Here is a 17,545-nt window from a genome sequence, read left to right as displayed (position 1 = left end):
TGTTCTCTCACTACCAAGGGCATAGGTTCAATCCCTGGTCAGGGAACTAAGGTCCGGCAAGCTGCACAGTGCAGCCAAAAATTAAAAATAAAAATAAAAAATAAAAGAAAGGCAGCATAGCTAGGAAGCAGAAAGTAACATAATAAAGGTAAACCCGGGACTTCCCTGGTGGTGCAGTGGCTAAGACCCCATGCCCCCAATGCCGGGGCCCGGATTGGATCCCTGGTCAGGGAACTAGATCCCACGTGCATGCTGCAACTAAGAAGTCCGCATGCCGCAACTAAGGAGCCCACGTGCCGCAACTAAGGAGCGGGCGAGCTGCAACTAAGGAGCTTACCTGCCACAACTAAGACCCAGCGCAACCAAATAAATAAATAATTTTTTTTAATTAAAAAAAAATAAAGGTAAACCCAGGTAGGGGGAGGAGGAGTTGGAGGAAGGCAGTCAAAGGGTAGAAACTTCCAGTTATAAGAAAAATAAGTACTATGGATGTAATGTACAACGTGATAAATGTAATTAACACTGTATGTTATATATGAAAGTCGGTAAGAGGGTAGATCCTGAGTTCCCATCACAAGGAAAAAATTTTTTTCTATTTCTTTAATTTTGTACCTATACGAGATGACAGATGTTCACCAAACTTATTGTGGTGATCAGTTCATGACGCATGTATGTCAAGTCATTATGCTGTGCACCTTAAACTTATACAGTGCTGTACGTGAGTTATACCTCAATAAAATTAGAAGAATAAAGAAAGTAAACCCAGCCACCTGACAGAGTTTCCAGGGGCCCAAGCTGGAACAATGTGAGAAAGAAAATAAGTCAAGTCGTATTGGGTTCTAACCAAAGTATAAGGTAAATATCATTGTGCATTAAAGCACACCATCAACAGAGAGAAAAGGCAACCCACAGGATGGGAGAAGATATTTGCAGATCTTATATCTGATAAGGGATTAATATCCAGAAAATGTAAAGAACTCCTACAATTCAACACCAAAATTAAACAACCTAATTCAAAAAATGGGCAAAGAACTTGATAGACCTTTCTCCAAAGAAGAAACACACACGGCCAACAAGCACCTGACAAGATGCTCAGCGTCACTGATCATCAGGGAATGCAAATCAACAGCACAGCGAGACACCACCTCACACCCATCAGGATGGCCACTATCAGAAAACAGAAAACAAGAAGTGCTGGTGAGTGCTCACTTCGGCAGCACAGATACTAAAATTGGAACAATACAGAGAAAATTAGCATGGCCCCTGCGCAAGGATGACACACAAATTTGTGAAGCATTCCATATTTTTAAAAAAGAAGTGTTGGTGAGGATGTGGAGAAATTGGAACCCTTGTGCACTGTTGGTGGGAATGTAGACTGGTGGAAGGCAGTACAGCGGTTCCTAGAAAAAGTAGGCATAGAATTACCATGTGACCCAGCAATTGCAGTTCTGGGCCTATTCCCCAAAGAATCGAAAGCAGGGCCTCGAACACGTATTTGCATACCCGTGTTCATAGCAGTGTTATTCACAGGAGTTAAAAAGTAGAAAAAAACCCAAATGTCCGTCAGTGGATAGTTGGATAAACAAAACGTGGTGTGTGTGTGTGTGTGTGTGTGTGTGCGTGTGTGTATATATATATATACATGATGGTTAATATTATGTCCACTTGGCTAGGCTAAGGGCACCCAGATAGCTGGGTGTGACTAGGATAGTGTGTCTGGAGGAGACTGGTGTTGAATCTGAACACAAGTAAGAAAGATTGCCCTCCCCAGTGCAGGTGGGCATCATCCAATCTGTTGAGGGCCCAGGTAGAACAAAAAGGCAGAGGACAAGCTAATTGCCTCTTTGCCTGATCTGGGACATTCATCCTTTCCTACCCTCGGACATCAGCGCTCCTGGTTCTCAGCCTTCAGACTCAGACTGAATTACACCACTGGCTTCCTGGGCCTGCAGCTTGCAGACAGCAGATCTTCTCCGCCTTCATAATCACATGTCAATTTCTATAAGAAATCTCCCCATCTTATACCTCAATTAATAAATAAATAAAAAATTAAAATCTCATCTCTATATATTTTACATATATATTTTTTAAAATTTATTAATTTATTTATTTTTGGCTGAGTTGGGTCTTTGTTGCTGAGCGCGGGCTTTCTCTAGTTGCAGCGAGCGGGGGCTACTCTTCGTTGCGGTGCACGGGCTTCTCATTGCGGTGGCTTCTCTTGTTGCAGAGCACAGGCTCTAGGCGTGCGGGCTTCAGTAGTTGTGGCTTCCGGGCTCTAGAGAGCAGGCTCAGTAGTTGTGGTGCACAGGCTTAGTTGCTCTGTGGCATGTGGGATCTTCCCAGACCAGGGGTCAAACCTGTGTCCCCTGCAATTGGCAGGCGGATTCTTAACCACTGTGCCACCAGGGAAGCCCTACATATATTTGTTATATTATATATAATTGATTTCTCTGGAGAACCCTAATACAATATACAATGGAATTATTATTAGCCAGCCTTAAAAAGGAAGGAAATTCTAACACCTAATACAACATGGATGAACCTTGAGGACATCGTGCTTAGTGAAATAAGCCAGTTATAAAAAGACAAATACCGAATGATTCCATTTATATACCATCCCTAAAGTAGTCAAATTAATAGAGACAGAAAGTAGAATGGCTGTTGCCAGGGGCTGGGGTAGGGGGTGGGGAGTTAGTGTTTAATGGGGACAGAGTTTCAGTTTTACAAGATGAGAAAGTTCTGGAGACAGATAGTAGTGATAGTTGCACAACAATGTGAATGTGCTAATGTCACTGAGCTGTGCACTTAAAACAATTAAAATGGTAAATTTTATGTTATGTGTATAACCACAATAAAAATAAATATGTATCCATGAGTCCATATTGATACAAATGACAGAATAAATAAATAAATGGAAGAGTCAAATATTCCATACAGAAGAATTCCAAATAATTTATGTAGATGTTCTACCTTCAACGAAGGGAGCACAACCCCCCACTTCTTAATCATGGATGGCCAATACTGACTTCCTTCCAATGAGCAGAGAATGGAAAGGCTCACCGCCCAGTGACCAGGGCCAGGGTCACAGTGGTGAGCCATGTTGAGGGCATTCACCCTTGACATTTGCAACGAGAAGGGCACTGTACCTCTCTGAAACCCACAACCCCACCAGACAAATCCCAACAGAGGAACAGGCTACAGGATGTCCTGACCAGCACTCAAAACCATCAAGGTCACCGAAGACAAGGAAAGTCTGAGAAACTGCCACAGCCAGTAGGCGCCCAGGGAGAACAACTAAATTTACTGTGGGATCCTGGAACAGAAAGAGGATGTTAGGTAAAAACTAAGTAGATCTGGGGCTTCCCTGGTGGCGCAGTGGTTAAGAGTCCGCCTGACAGTGCGGGGGACACGGGTTTGAGCCCTGGTCCGGGAGGATCCCACATGCCGCGGAGCAACTGAGCCCATGTGCCATAACTGCTGAGCCTGCGCTCTGGAGTCCGCGAGCCACAACACTGAGCCCGCGTGCCGAGAGCCCGTGCTCCTCAACAAGAGAGGCCACTGCAATGAGAGGCCCGCACGTCGCAGCGAACAGCAGCCCCCACTCGCCGCAACTAGAGAAAGCCCACGCGCAGCAACGAAGACCCAATGCAGCCAAAAATAATAAATAAAATTATTAAAAAAAAAAAAACTAAGTAGATCTGAATAAAGTGTAGACTATAGTTAATAATGTGTCAATATCGGGTTATTAATTGTAGCAAGTGTACTGTACTAATGTAGTTCCTCATAATAGAGGAAATCGACCGTGAAGTGAAGTGCATGGAAACTCTCCGGAAATCTCAGCAATTTCTCTGAAAATCTACAGCGATTCGAAAAATAAAGTTTATTTTAAAAAAGAAATCCAGGGACTTCCCTGGCTGTCCATTGGTTAAGACTCCGCGCCTCCAATTAAGGCGGACTGGGTTCCCTGGTCAAGGAACTAGATCCCACATGCCGCAACTAAGACCCAGAGCAGCCTAAATAAATAAATATTTTTTAAAAAAGAATAAATCCAAATACACCAGTAATCGAAATAATGCCATTTAAAACAATGGCCACTTTAAAAGCGATTGAATTGCCTAGATGGATAAAAACAAAGACCGGATGCTCCCTGTCCACAGACACAGCCTACAGAAAGCCTGGCCCTCCCGGCCCCCAGAGCCCCGCCGCCGGGCGTGTCCGGGAGCCCCGCCCCCCTGCGCCCAGCGCCCCACGCGCTCGCTGGGTCTGGGGTAGCAGCCTCAGAACATCCTTTTCTAGCAACCCTGCATTGCTCTAAAAATAGATCATTTATCGATCCACAAAGAAATAGCAACACTAAAGATGAGCCTCAAACTGATCACCTTCTCCAACTACCGAGATTTCGATTAATTTCGAAATCAAGATCAGAGGAAACAACTAAGAACTGAAAAGGGTTGTTTCCGCGAAGAGCGGGAGGGGGGCGCTGCGAGTTACTAGCCCTGAAAACTATGGACTGTTTTAGCAAAATCACAAGCCTGTCTGGGAACAGGTCGCCGTGGCCCTCCGGGGTCTTCGTGGGGAGTGCCAGCCCGCCAGCCCACCCGGGTGGGCGGAGTCCAAGGCTGAGCCTCTCAAGCCCCGGCCCAGTTCCCGACGGTCGGCCCCGCCCCCGCCCCGTCCCCCGGCTCTGCCCTCGGTCCCGCCCCCGGCCTGTCACTAGGCCCCGCCCCTGCCCTTCTCCTGGCCCCGACCCCGACCCTTGCCCCCGCCCGTTCACCGTCACCTAGCTCTGCCCTCGGCCCCGCCCCATCCCCGGCCCGGAAGCACCGCTTCGGGCGGCCACTCCGCGCGTGCGCACCAGGCGGCGCTCGCGGGCCGCGCGGCGCTCAGACGGGCAGCGCTGCTGGGCGGGCACCAGCGTTTGAGGGCGGCCCTCCTGGGCTTGGAGCTGGGCAGGGTCGTCTTCCCAAGCTTCCTGCCCGGCCACTCTCCATCCCTCCTTTCAAAATCCTGCCCTCGAAGCCTCACTCTTGGGTTCCCTCAATTGTTAGCACAAAAATAGGCATAAGTATTCATTTCATTCACCTGTAAGTCGGTGAAGGGCCAGCCTGCCCCGGGGTAGGGGGCAGGGGAGCGGGGGGCAGGGTGCCGACCGGGAAAAGTGGAGCCACCGCTCGCCTTGGGCCGACCCCTGACCGAGGGTTCAGACCCCCGGAGAAGCACCCCCGTCCCCAGGCAGCCCTTTGCACCAGGCAGACCCCCACCCCGCCTTTACACAAGGGCAGGTGGTGGGCCCTGAACCTCGTCGTCCTGAGACCCTGGCCAGCCGTGCTCAGGAGCTCGGGCCCACTGCTCTGCTCTGCTGCCGTGTGACCCAGTGTGGCCCCTGCTCTGCCAGGCCCCAGGCTGACCCTGGCATCCCTGAACCCCCTGCTCCCCTGCAGGGCTCAGGGGCTCCTGCTTCCTTGTCCTCTTCAGTCTTGTTTGAATGTGACACCAGCAACGTCATTTTGTCCAAAAGCTAAAAGAGGTTTTGAAAATGCAGCAAGAGCCTCAGACCTCTCTGGTTCCAGTGGGCCCAGCGGCCAGAGGGCGGCAGGAGCCTGCAGGTCTGTCCTGCACCAAGGGGACAGGTTGGAGAAGGTGAGCCCGCCCCTGGCTGGCCTCTCCGCAGAGCCTGGCCTTGGGGGCAGTACCCATGGGCCTCGCACAGGGTGGTTTGGGGGCGGGGCAGGGGCGGGGCAAGTATGGCCCTGGCCTCAGCAGTGCCCCCAGTGGTGCCCAGTGAGGTTGACCCACGGCCCCTCATACTCGCGGACTCTGTGGGGGCTTCCTCCCCATGATCTGTCTCAAAGGTCTGGGCACCTCAGTGCCCAGGGGCTGCTGGAGGGACAATAAGACAGGACAGACAGGCCCTTAGAAGTCTGATTCGCAGGCTGAGCCATCCCCCGGGAACCCCAGAGCAGGCCTGGGCATGAGCATGGGGCATCTGCCCAGGGGAATGTATCGGGGCCCAGCGGGGCCCAGATGGATGTCACAGCGAGAGCTCCAGGGCCCCAGCTCCAGGCAGCACCCCTCCACGTGCCCAGCCAGGCCTGCTGGTTTCCAAAACACCCAGCGCCTGTCGGCCTGGCCGGCCCAGGAGGGACAGCTGGGGGCCAGCACATGCTCCGTGCTTGGCCTGCACCCCTGCTGCCTGGGGTCCCAGCACACCACTTCCTCTTCCCCCTCCTTGAGCCCCAAGCCTGCGGCTCTCCAACACCACCCCCTGGGACTCCACCGGCTCCAGGCCCGCTGGCCTCATACCTGCCTCTCATTACCCCTTCCAGGCACCACTTGCATCACCTCCCAGGTGGCTGGTGGGCTGGGCCTTCAGGGACAGGATTCTTCACAAACAGCCCTCAGGCCCCAGGGCCCCTCCCAAGGGGAGGAGAGCTGCATCCTCAGGATCAAGGTCCCATGGCTGAGGACTGCAGGACTGAGACGCCGGGGGCCTGGAGGTGGGGTGCTGCAGGGGGCGTGGGGGCCTGGGTGGCCCTGCAGAGGGTGCATGCCGTCCCCCCACCCCGTGCCTGCCCCTGGGCACGGGCAGTGGTGCCCAGCCTGAGTGTAAGCACAGGACCCAGTGACCCCCCTTGCCGTCCCTGCTGGCCCAGCCCACACCGAACTGCCCCCACAGACACCCGGGGACCCACCACCGCTTCAGAAGTCAGCTTGGGGGCTCTGGGTGCCGGGGATGCCCCTGGGTCCTAGCAAGCTGTTCCCTGGCAGTTCCGTCGGCCTGATGGGCTGGACTCATGCCTGGGGCGAGGGGCAGCTGGCCTGGGTGAAGCCAGACTCAGTGGGAAGGAGGATGGGAAGGGGAGGAAGGGGAGACCAGGTGAGGGGTGGGCCCCCCTCCAGGCTGAACAGTGTCCCCAGGTGCCCAATGGGAGTAAGGGGGCCTCCAGGGAACCAGAGCCCCGCCTGTTCTACTGACTGCTGGCTGTGCTGCCTTTCCTCCCGCCAGCTCCAGGCTCTGCCCTGGCTGAGGAGGGCTCTCTGCTGCCCGGGCAAAACCAGTAAATAAGAACGTGCTGTCAAGAAGTGGAAGAGGGGGTGGGGGGGGCAGTGCCAGGAAGGGCACCCATCCTTCTGAGGTGCCCCCAGGCCCAGCAGTCAAGGCCTCCCCCTTCACTGTAGCCCTCTCCTGCCTCCTGGCTGTGTTCACATGTACCATCCCCCAGGCCACCTCTGGGACCCTGTAGCTCCCTGGTCCCTGCCTGGGACCCCACCCCTTGCTGGTCCCTGCCACCCTGGCCACACAAACCTGTTGCCTGCAGAGTTCCCGCCTCTATCTGGGGTTCTCCTGCCGCTCTCTCCTCACCCCCTTCCCCAGGGGGGGGACGTAGGCAGCCCTGGACATCCTCAGCTACCCATGCTCCCCCATGGCCCCTCACTGGCCCACGGCTCTCCACGCCCATTGCAGGTCTGCTTCTCGGCCAACATCTACAAGCATCTTGGGTTAGAAAGGTCCAGGACACAGCACATTCTCCCCTTACCCCACCGGAACTGCCCTCCCCAGCTGCCCCTCCCATCCTCCCAGCTTGCTCACAGTTTAGCTGTGTGGACAGACACCCTGATGTCACCCCTGACTCCTCCGTGCCTTCTCCCCTGAACCACCACAAGCCCCATCACTCCAGATACCTGGCCCTGTCCAGCCTGCCAGCACTGCGCTGCCCTCCACAGGCTCACCCGCCCTCAGGCAACCAGGGGGTCTCACCCCTGCTCAGACCCCCCAGTGGTCCCCATCACCTCCCAACAGGACCTGCCCTCCTCACTGCCACAGGACCTGAGCAAGCTGACCACTGCCCAGGGCAGAAGGACTGAGCCACCACCACGGTCTCCTCCCAGAACTTACATTTTTAAGAAGTAGCTGATAAATGCCAATGGCCTTTTTTTTTTTGCCATTGAAGAAAATTCATTCCTCAAATTCATACGGAATTGCAAAGGACTCTGAATAGCCAAAACGATCTTAAAAAATAAGACCAGAGTCAGAGGACTCAAACTTCCCAATTTAAAACTTATTACAAAGTTACAGTGATCAAAACAATCAGTATAAAAACAGACATGCACCAATGGAATAGAATAGAGAGCTCAGAAATAAACCCTCACATTTATGGTCAGATGATTTTCAACAAGGGTGTCAAGACCATTCAGTGGGGAAAGGACAGCTTTTTCAACAAATGGTGCTGGGAAAACTGGATATTCACATGAAAAAGAATGAATTTGAACCCCTACCTCACACCATATACAAATATCAACTCAAAATGGGTAAGACGTAAATTTAAAGGTTAAAACCATAAAACTCTTAGAAGAAATCATAGGAGTAAATCTTCAATAACTTAGATTTAGCAATAGCTTTTTTTTTTTTAAACATCTTTATTGGAGTATAATTGCTTTACAATGGTGTGTTAGTTTCTGCTTTATAACAAAGTGAATCAGTTATACATATACATATGTTCCCATATCTCTTCCCTCTTGCATCTCCCTCCCTCCCACCCTCCCTATCCCACCCCTCTAGGTGGTCACAAAGCACCGAGCTGATCTCCCTGTGCTATGCGGCTGCTTCCCACTAGCTATCTATTTTACATTTGGTAGTGTATATATGTCCATGGCACTCTCTCACCCTGTCACATCTCATCCCTCCCCCTCCCCATATCCTCAAGTCCATTCTATAGTAGATCTGTGTCTTTATTCCCGTCTTGCCACTAGGTTCTTCATGACCTTTTTTTTTTTTTTTCCTTAGATTCCATATATATGTGTTAGCATACTGTATTTGTTTTTCTCTTTCTGACTTACTTCACTCTGTATGACAGACTCTAACTCCATCCACCTCATTACAAATACCCCCATTTCATTTCTTTTTATGGCTGAGTAATATTCCACTGTATATATGTGCCACATCTTCTTTATCCATTCATCCGATGATGGACACTTAGGTTGCTTCCATGTCCTGGCTATTGTAAATAGAGCTGCAATGAACATGGTGGTACATGACTCTTTTTGAGTTATGGTTTTCTCAGGGTATATGCCCAGTAGTGGGATTAGCAATAGCTTTTTATTTTTTGTTTTGGTTTTTGGTTTTTAGGGTTGTTTTTTTTTTTTGCATTTTTAAAATATTTATTTATTTATTTTTGGCTGTACTGGGTCCTCGCCACTGCACGTGGGCCCTCTCCAGCCCCGGTGAGTGGGGGCCACTCCTTGCAGCGGCGTGCGGGCTTCTCAGGGCAGTGGCCACTCCTGCCGTGGAGCACGGGCTCCAGGCACACGGGCTCAGCAGCCGTGGCACGCGGGCTCCAGAACGCAGGCCCAGCAGCCATGGCACACAGGTCCAGCCACTCCGCAGCATGTGGGATCCTCCCGGACCAGGGCCCAAACCCGCATCCCCGCACCAGCAGGCGGACTCCCAACCACTGCGCCACCAGGGAAGCCCTAGCTTTTTAGATATAATGTCAAAAACACAAGCAACAAAGAAGCAAAAAAGGAAAAAGAAATAAATTGGACTTCACCAAAATTAAAAACTTTTGTGCATCAAAGGACACTAACAACAGAGTGAAAAAACAACTGACGGAATGGGAGAAAATATTTGCAAAATTACATATCTGATAAGTGTCTCATGTCCAGATTATATAGAGAACTCTTACAACTCAACAACCACCACCACCACAACAAAAAACAAGTTCAAAAAAGGGCAAAGGACTTGAATAGACATTTCTCCAAAGAAGACATACACACGGCCAGTTAGCACAAGAAGAGATGCTTGGAGGGGATATATGTGTACGTATAGCTGATTCACTTCGTTATACAGCAGCAACTAACACAACAGTGTAAAGCAATTATACTCCAATAAAGATGTTAAAAATAATAATAATAAAATTAAAAAAAGAGATGCTCAGTGTCCCTAGTCACCAGGGAAATGCAAATCAAACCACAATGAGATACCACTTCACACCCACTAGAATGGCTAGAATCAAAAAGGCAGATAGTAACAAGTCTTGGTGTGGGTATGGCGCTATTGGAGCCCTTGAGCACTGCCGGTGGGAATGTAAAATAGCTCAGCTGTGTGGAAAGTAGTTTGGTGGTTCTTCAGGTTAAATATAGAGTTACTGTATGACCCTGCAATCCCACTCCCAGGTAAATACCCAGAAGAATTGAAAACAGGTGTTCAAACAAAAACGTGTACACGAATGTTCACAGCAGCGCTATTCACAATAGCCAAAAGGAGAAACAGTCCGAATGTCCATCAATGGATGAGTGGATAAACAAAGGGTGGTGTATACACACAATGGACTATTCTGCCATAGAAAGTAATGAAGCGCTGACACCTGCTACAACATGGATGAGCCTTGAGAACACGATGCTCAGTGAGAGAAACCGGACGCAGAAGGACACATGCTGTATGATCCTGCTTGGACGAAGTACATAAAACAGGTAAATCCATGGAGACAGAAAGCAGATTCATGGTTGTCGGGGGCTGGGGGGAGAGAATGGGGAGTGACTGCTTAATGGGGGTGGGGTTTCCTTTTGAGGTGATGAAAATGCTCTGGAGCTGGATGCAGGCGGTGGATGCACAGTGAGGTGACCGTACTAAATGCCACTGAACTGTATACTTCAAAAGGGTTTATTGGTAAATTTCACATTAGGTGTGTTCTACCAGGATTCAAAACCAAAAGTAGTTCATGAGGCAGAACCCTATCTGCGGGGACCTTTGAGTCACTGGGAGTTCTGAGGCATCTCCCTTCTGACAGGGGAATGTGGGCTGCCCTGCCCAGAGGGACTTCCCGGTGGAGACCCCACGGGCCAAGCTGAGCGGGGGCCCGGGTGGGAACCCTGGCCCTCTGGTCGTGGGACTGAGTCCCTGCCCCCTCGCGGGGAGGGGCAGCATGGTGGGGTCTTTTTTTTGGAAAGGACAGTCCTCCAGGGTGGGACTTGAGAAGAGACCACAGAGCAGTCGGGACAGGGTGCAGGCCCAGAGGAAAAGGCCCTTCCTGCCAGGCGCCCCAGGACAAGGCTCTGTCACCGTGTCAACCCCTGGGCGGCCTGGCTGGCAGATGTGATGTGGCACTTTGTGACATGATATGGCAGGTAACGTGGCATGGCAGATGTGTGGCATGATGTGGCATGGTACCCAGTCCGTGGTCACAGGGTGACCGCGCAGGGTGGCTCTGGGCCCCTGTGGCCTTGAGGATGTGCATCCCTTCCCCTCTGCTCAGTGGCTGCCCGCCCGCTGGAAGTGGCCCTGCGTAGCGTCTTCGTACAACATGACCTCAGGCCAGCGTCCTGGGGTGAGAGGGCTGTGCCCGAGCACGGGGCCCAGGCTCTGGGGCCGTCTCTGGGCTGCCCCTCATGTGGCTGGACAGGGCAGTGAGCTCAGGAAGGCTTCGAGGGCTGCAGGCACCCCCGGGGCTGGACCGGCCACCCTCCTGCCTGCTGGTGTCACAGGTGCAAGTTGGTTACCTGGCAGGTGATGGTGGAGCTGAGTCCCAGGGTACCTTCTGCGGGGAGAGGAATCCCCAGAACAGCTGGGCGCTCTCCCCAGGCAGGGCGCGGGCAGAGGGAGGCGAGGGGAGCTGGAGACCAGGGCGGCCCTGACAGCAGCCCCCCTCTTCCCCCAGAAAGGTCCCTCTGGCCACCACCCCATCAGCCCCTGCTCCTGTCTGCGGTGGGAACTAGGGGCCAGGCAGTGTGCAGGCTGCCCCTGCTCTGGGGACCGTCAAGGTTGGGCTCCGGCCAGGATGGGGGCACCCTGCACGGGCCTGCGGCCCACCAAGCCAGTGTGCCCACCCGGGTGTGTGCTGCTAAGCAGCTAGGAGCCTGTCCCATCTTCCGGGCCCCAGGGACGCTTCCCTGAGCCTGCCCAGGCCTCTAGATGGCACCTGAGGACAGGAGGCTTGGCCAGGCTGGGGAGGAGGAGGGGGGAGCCCAGAAGGGGTCTGGGGGCTCAGAGCCCCTAGGCCTCTCTGGGGCAGTGGCTACCTCTGGACCGGGCCTCCTCACCACCCCCAGGTCCCTCCGCACGCAGCGGGCTCCCAGTTGCAGACCCCTCCCACTCTGGGCACTGAGGCCTCCCTGGCCCCTCATCTCTCTGGTGCCCGCCTGGGCTCCCCTCTCTCGTCTGTGTGCGGTGTCAGGGCCTGGGTGTGCCCCGCTCCGACCCTCGAGCTCTCCCGGGGTCTTGGCGTCTCTGCATCACACCCCCTCTCCTTCGGGTCTCAGCACTCCCAGCCCCGGCCCAGGATGCGCCTAGGGCGTTTCTGGCAGCTGCGCTCCAGGGCTGGGCTGGTGACTGCCCGGCCTTCTGCAGGCTGCTGGGGGAAGCGCCAGCGTAGAACAATCGCAGCCTCTCTGCCAAGGGCGCCGCCCAGGCCCGGAGAGGAAATGGGGCTGGGGGCTGGGCCGGGCGGGAGCGCTGGCCGCCCCATGGGGCACCCTCAACGTCTGCCTGGGAGTCCCTGGAGGCTGCAGTGGGGGTGGGCGCGGGGCGGAGCGGGGAGGCAAGGGTTGCCCAGCCTCGTCCCTCCAGGCTCTGCCCCAGCATCCGGTTTCAGGATGGAGCAGGCCAGAGGCTGGGGCTGCCTGGCCTCAGCTGGGAGGAGCCGGAACCTGGGCCTTGTGGGCCTTGAACCCGACAGCCAGCAGTGGCTCAGTTTATGAGTGTCTCAGTTGTTGCCCAAATCCTGCTGCTTTTCCACTGAGTTTTTCCCCTGCCCGGCAGCCCTCCTCGTCCTGGTGACAGCGTTCACCTTTGCTCCGGGCGCTGCACGTTGTCCCAACAGAGCCAGTGGCCCTTCCAACCCCTGCCTCCAGGGCCACATGAAATCTGAGTGAGGCTTTTCAGAGCCTTCCTGGGGTCCACACACCGCATCCCAGAGTCTCTGGAGCGCTGTAGCTGCTTAGCTGGTGTGGTGGGAAGGCAGCCCCAGCAGGCACCTCCCCACCAGGCAGGAGGCACCACTGGGGAGCCAGAGCCCATTGGGAGCCTCGCTGGATCCAGTTGAGCCTGAAGCCCAGTGTCTGAGCCAGTCAAGTGCCTCTTTTCAGATAAGCTATTTAAGCTTCTGCCTCTTGCTACCCTGAGGCCGGGCTGATCCAGCTCGGGAGTGCCTGTTACATGTTGTGTGTATATCTGTGGTGCACACGTTTCTGGGGGGATGTGTGGGGATTACCCCTCCTCACTCATGGTTGCCTCTTGCTTCCTTAGAGAGGTCTGTGTTTTCAACCACAGATGTCTCACTCCACGAATGACACTGAAAAACCCCTCGTTAGGTTTGCTGTGGCCCCAGAGCCATCCATGGAGCCAGGCTTTCCTGCCCTAGGTTCTGCAGTGAGACCGACCTGATGCAGCTGCCCCGAGGAACGTCCCCCAGGAAGGCAGCGAGGGCGTTTGCCGGAGCTGATGGTCTGAGCTGCCGTCAGCCCCTCAGGACGGCCCACTCTGGGAGTGGCAAGGAGGCCACCTGGGTCTTCCTTGGGTGTCTGCCCCTGAGGTGCAGCTGCCCAGCCGAGAGCAAACCTCCCACCCCTGTGCGGGCACCCCCCTCCACCCCAGGTGGCACTTCCTGATTCCCCACTGACCCCCACGTTTTGGTGCCCCCCGTGAGGGATGTCTGGTTTATGAGCAAAGGTGGGTGACAAGGAGGGTCACAGGCTTGGAGGTCAGGTCATGAGAGGCATGGTGGGGGCTCGGGGCCAAGGGATGAGTCATGGGAGAGGGAGGGGGAGGGGTTGCTTCCACTGCCCAGGAGAAGGGGCCCGGAGGTCCCTCAAGGGCTGCTGGTGGCCAGGGGGCAACAGCCAGCACCTCCCCAGGGCCGGGGAGGTGCACTCTGCCCACCATACCAGCTTCCTGGGCTGCGATGCCTGCGACCTGGGCGGCCACTCCCACCTTGGGCCTGGACCCTCCCCTGGGCCCCCTGGCACCCACGCCGCAGCTCGCTCCCTCTCTGCCTGCCATGGGGGGTCTGCTTGACTGTCCCCTTCCCACTGCCCACCCTGCTCTCCCCACGCCCCCCAGCAGACCTGCCCCACGTCAGGGCGGAGGTGGGCTCGGGGACCTGGGCCATCCTGGTACCCAGTGGGCGCTCCCCTCAGTAAGTTTGGAGGAGAGAAGGAGCAGGAGCCGCCCCCCCATCTGACCCCGTTCGGTCAGCAGCCCCCCGCAGGAACTAATTAGGCTTCTTCTGGATTACCTACATTCCGCCCCTCCCCCCTCGTCCTCGTCCTCTGTCCTCTGGGGCGCGGAGGCCGGGTCAGGCCCGCAGCTCACTTATGGGAGGAGAAGCAGATAGCGCTCTGCAGGACAAGGCAGACCCTGCGGGAGCCGCCCCCTGCAGCCCTGGACCCTCAAAGCCAGCCTTGGAGCGGGGCCCCAGGAGCGGTCCGGTCTTGTGCACGGAATGTTTGAATAATCCAGATTTTAAAAGACCTACTTTCCTGTCAGACCATTTCCTGCTACAGAGCAGATGGGGCCGGGGCATCTGAATTATGCATTTGTGCTCCCCAGGTTTTTAGCGAAACTGGGCTCTGAGCCAGGCACTGGGGCACAGCTGGCCTGGCCCTCGCCGGATGCACTGAATGGGTGTGGCCGTGGACTCAGGACCACAGGCTGGTCTCTAAGCCACTTATCGAGAGAGGGAGGGAGTGTTGCCGGGAAGTCAGGGGAAGCCTGGGTTCCTGGCCAGGCATGAGCTCTCCATGAAGGGGCCCTGGTTTATGCCCCACCGAGGAGGGGCTGAGTGGCGGGCAGCTGGGGGCCAAAAACCGCAGGAGGCCTGGGCAGAAGGGATGGAGGGTGGGACAGGGAGGGCAGGGTCCCCGGAGCGTCCTTCAGACCCCTAAGGTCTCAAAGGCCCTGGCTAGAAGCTAGAAGCTCCTGTGGGCTCCTGAGAGTTGACCAAGGCCCAGGGTATGTGTGTTCAAGGCTGAAGGGCCCTGCTGCCTGGGGACCCTGAGGCCTGTGTGCATCAGATGGGGACGATGGGGATGAGGCCCTAGGCCGTGCAGGGAATCTGGGAATGAGGGTCCAGCGTCCCCTGTTCCCTCCCCCCTACCTTCCCCTCAACTTGGCCCCTCACACCCTGTCCATAAACACATAAACAGTATTCAGACCCCAGCCACAGGGCAAGTTCCAGGGAAGGACCTGCTGTACCCTGCAGACCTACAGATTAGCCAGGGGCAACAGGGCTGCACCCCAAAACCTCAGACAGCTAGGGCAGGCACTGGCTTGGTGTCCTCATGTGTGGCCTTGCCCTGTGGCCCTGAGGTAATGGAGGATGGGCCCAACCAGGCCGATCGTGGCCTGTGGTTACAGGGAAGCCCTGGGCCAGCCCTGCCCGCCCTCCTGCTGCTCTTAGGTGGGCATGCAGGGACCCAGGATGACAGGATGGGGGTTCTGAGGGTCCCCCAGGTCTCCTGCCATCCCCACAGCAGCACAGAGTGGGCTGCATAGAGACCACTCACCCCACTGCTCGCTTCCTTCACCTTTCATGCTTTCCTCCTCCTCCTACCACCCCTTTCTCCTCCCCCTTTTCCTTTCCTCCTTTTCCTCCTCCCCCTCCTCATCTCTACTTTTCCAAGTCCTGGACTTAGGTGGGCATAGAGTTTGGATGGCATCAGACCTGCTGGATTCTGAGGGATGTCTCTCTCTGACCCCAAGTCTGGGGCCTTGGGACCCACCTGCCAAGGCTGTGCCATGGCTTGCGGGATCTCAGTTCCTGGACCAGGGATCGAACCTGGACCCTTGGCAGTGAAAGCGCCGAGTCCCAACCACTGGACTGCCAGGGAATTTTTTTTCCCCCACCTCCTCTTGAGCACTGGGCAGTGCTGCCGGCTTGTCCCCCCGCCCTTGTCCTGGACACAGTGACCACTCTGTTCTGACTCTCCCCGCTCCCCCGCCCCGCCCACCCACCCCCACTCTGAGTTGTGTCCCCCTCACTTGGAACACAGAGCGTTGCCTGCTCAAAAACATTCCTTGAGGACCCACTGTGCACCTCACGCCCTTCTTGGTGGGTGGGGCAGCGGGCAAGGGAGTCCAGCCCGGTCGTCAGCCGGGGAGCAGAGCAAGGAGCAAGCAGCCTGGTATGAACCACGTGAGGTCACAGGAGCCAGAGTAGCACTGGGGGGCCGAGGCGGGCCGGGGGAGACCCTCCCGGGCAGATGGAGCCACAAGGGACAAAGGCCAGAGGGTGGAACGCAGTGACTGAGCGTTTAAGGAGCAGAGAGGAGCCAGATGCTGGGCAGTGAGGAGGACAGAGCAGAGGGACCAGGGCAATGGATGCTCTCAATGGTTTTAGCAGAGAAGTGAGACAGCTGGCATTCTGTCCTCACTCAGCTGGCAGGGTGGACATCTCGGCTGCGGTCAGCGCCCAAGCGAGGTGGTGGTGAGCATGGGAGATTGGTTACGGGTGTGGGGGGTGGTCTGTGTGTGTACAAAAACACATACGCTTGTACTGTATATGTTCCTTAGCTCTGTCCACTGACCGGGACCAGAAGCAGTGACACTCCTGTAGCAGCAAGCACAGCTTGAGCCTGGATCCTGTCTTCTAAATACCATGCCCCACCGAAAGGAAACAGGGCTCCTTGGAGAAATGGTTGAGTTCAGGGCGGGGCAGATTTTCTTGTGCCAGGGATTGAGGAAGGACTCCACGGATGGTGGAGGCATGTTTGTGCAGGAAGGACCCGTGGGAGGGGGAGGGACAGGGAGCACAGCCCTAGCGTGGGTGGGAAGGCATGGGCTTCATGCTGGGGTCCAGGGCCACCCTAGACAGCACACAGGCATACAGACAAATTGGCTGCAGCTGCGAATCAGGCTGGGGGGGGTGACAGGGCCCCTTGAGGTTTAAGGGGACAGCTGCATTGCTGGGTGTGTCCTCCTGCTTTCTTCAGCCAAGCTGTGCAGGCCTGGAGGAGGGGTCCTGGATTTGGTCTGGAAACGGCAGCATAGGGAGGGCTGGGGGCAGAAAGCTGAGCTGGCTGGAAAGGGGTGATGAGGGTTGGAGACCGCAGGCTCTTGCAGTGAAGAAGTCCATGAGGTGGGGAGTCGTCGGAACTGGGGAGGCACAAGTCAGATGGAGAGGTGGGAGTTGGTGGGCCTAGGGCTCCATCCATGGACATCCAGGAGGTGTCTGAGGACACTGAAAGCTACAGGCTGCTCACAGCTGACCCATCTCTCCACCTCCTTCCCCTCCCCCACTAGGGGGTCTTCGATTCTCAGCTGCCCGGCTAACTCAGCTGCATTTGCAAGGGTGGTCCATCTGCCCCTCCTGACACTCTTTCCCGTGGTCACACCTCCCTGCTCAGGTGGCCATTCCTGACAGGAGGGCCTCGACCATCGAGGCCACACTGCTCACACCTGTCCAGCTCACACGAGCCCCACGGGCACCTCCGAGGAGGGGCCCTGACCCCGGACTGCAGGGCGTCTGCTCCGCGGACAGGCGGAAGCCGTGAGTCCCTGAGGCCGACCTGGTCCAGCGTGGGTGTGGATCAGCCTGCGTTGGCGTATGCATGT

At 55.6% G+C, this 17,545-nt stretch overlaps 1 non-coding gene across 1 annotated transcript; it reads left to right on the top strand.

Annotated features, from left to right (window-relative positions):
* Nucleotides 1-1,201: 1,201 nt before the first annotated feature.
* LOC137763256 (U6 spliceosomal RNA) lies at nucleotides 1,202-1,308 on the top strand. Its single transcript, XR_011073799.1, has one exon. It is a non-coding gene; the product is annotated as a U6 spliceosomal RNA (small nuclear RNA).
* The last annotated feature ends 16,237 nt before the right edge of the window (nucleotides 1,309-17,545 follow it).

This window comes from Eschrichtius robustus, chromosome 3 (assembly GCF_028021215.1).
Source record: "Eschrichtius robustus isolate mEscRob2 chromosome 3, mEscRob2.pri, whole genome shotgun sequence".
Taxonomy (NCBI): domain Eukaryota; kingdom Metazoa; phylum Chordata; class Mammalia; order Artiodactyla; family Eschrichtiidae; genus Eschrichtius; species Eschrichtius robustus.
Note: the sequence above shows the minus strand (reverse complement) of the source record. Positions and strands in the feature narration are given on the sequence as shown.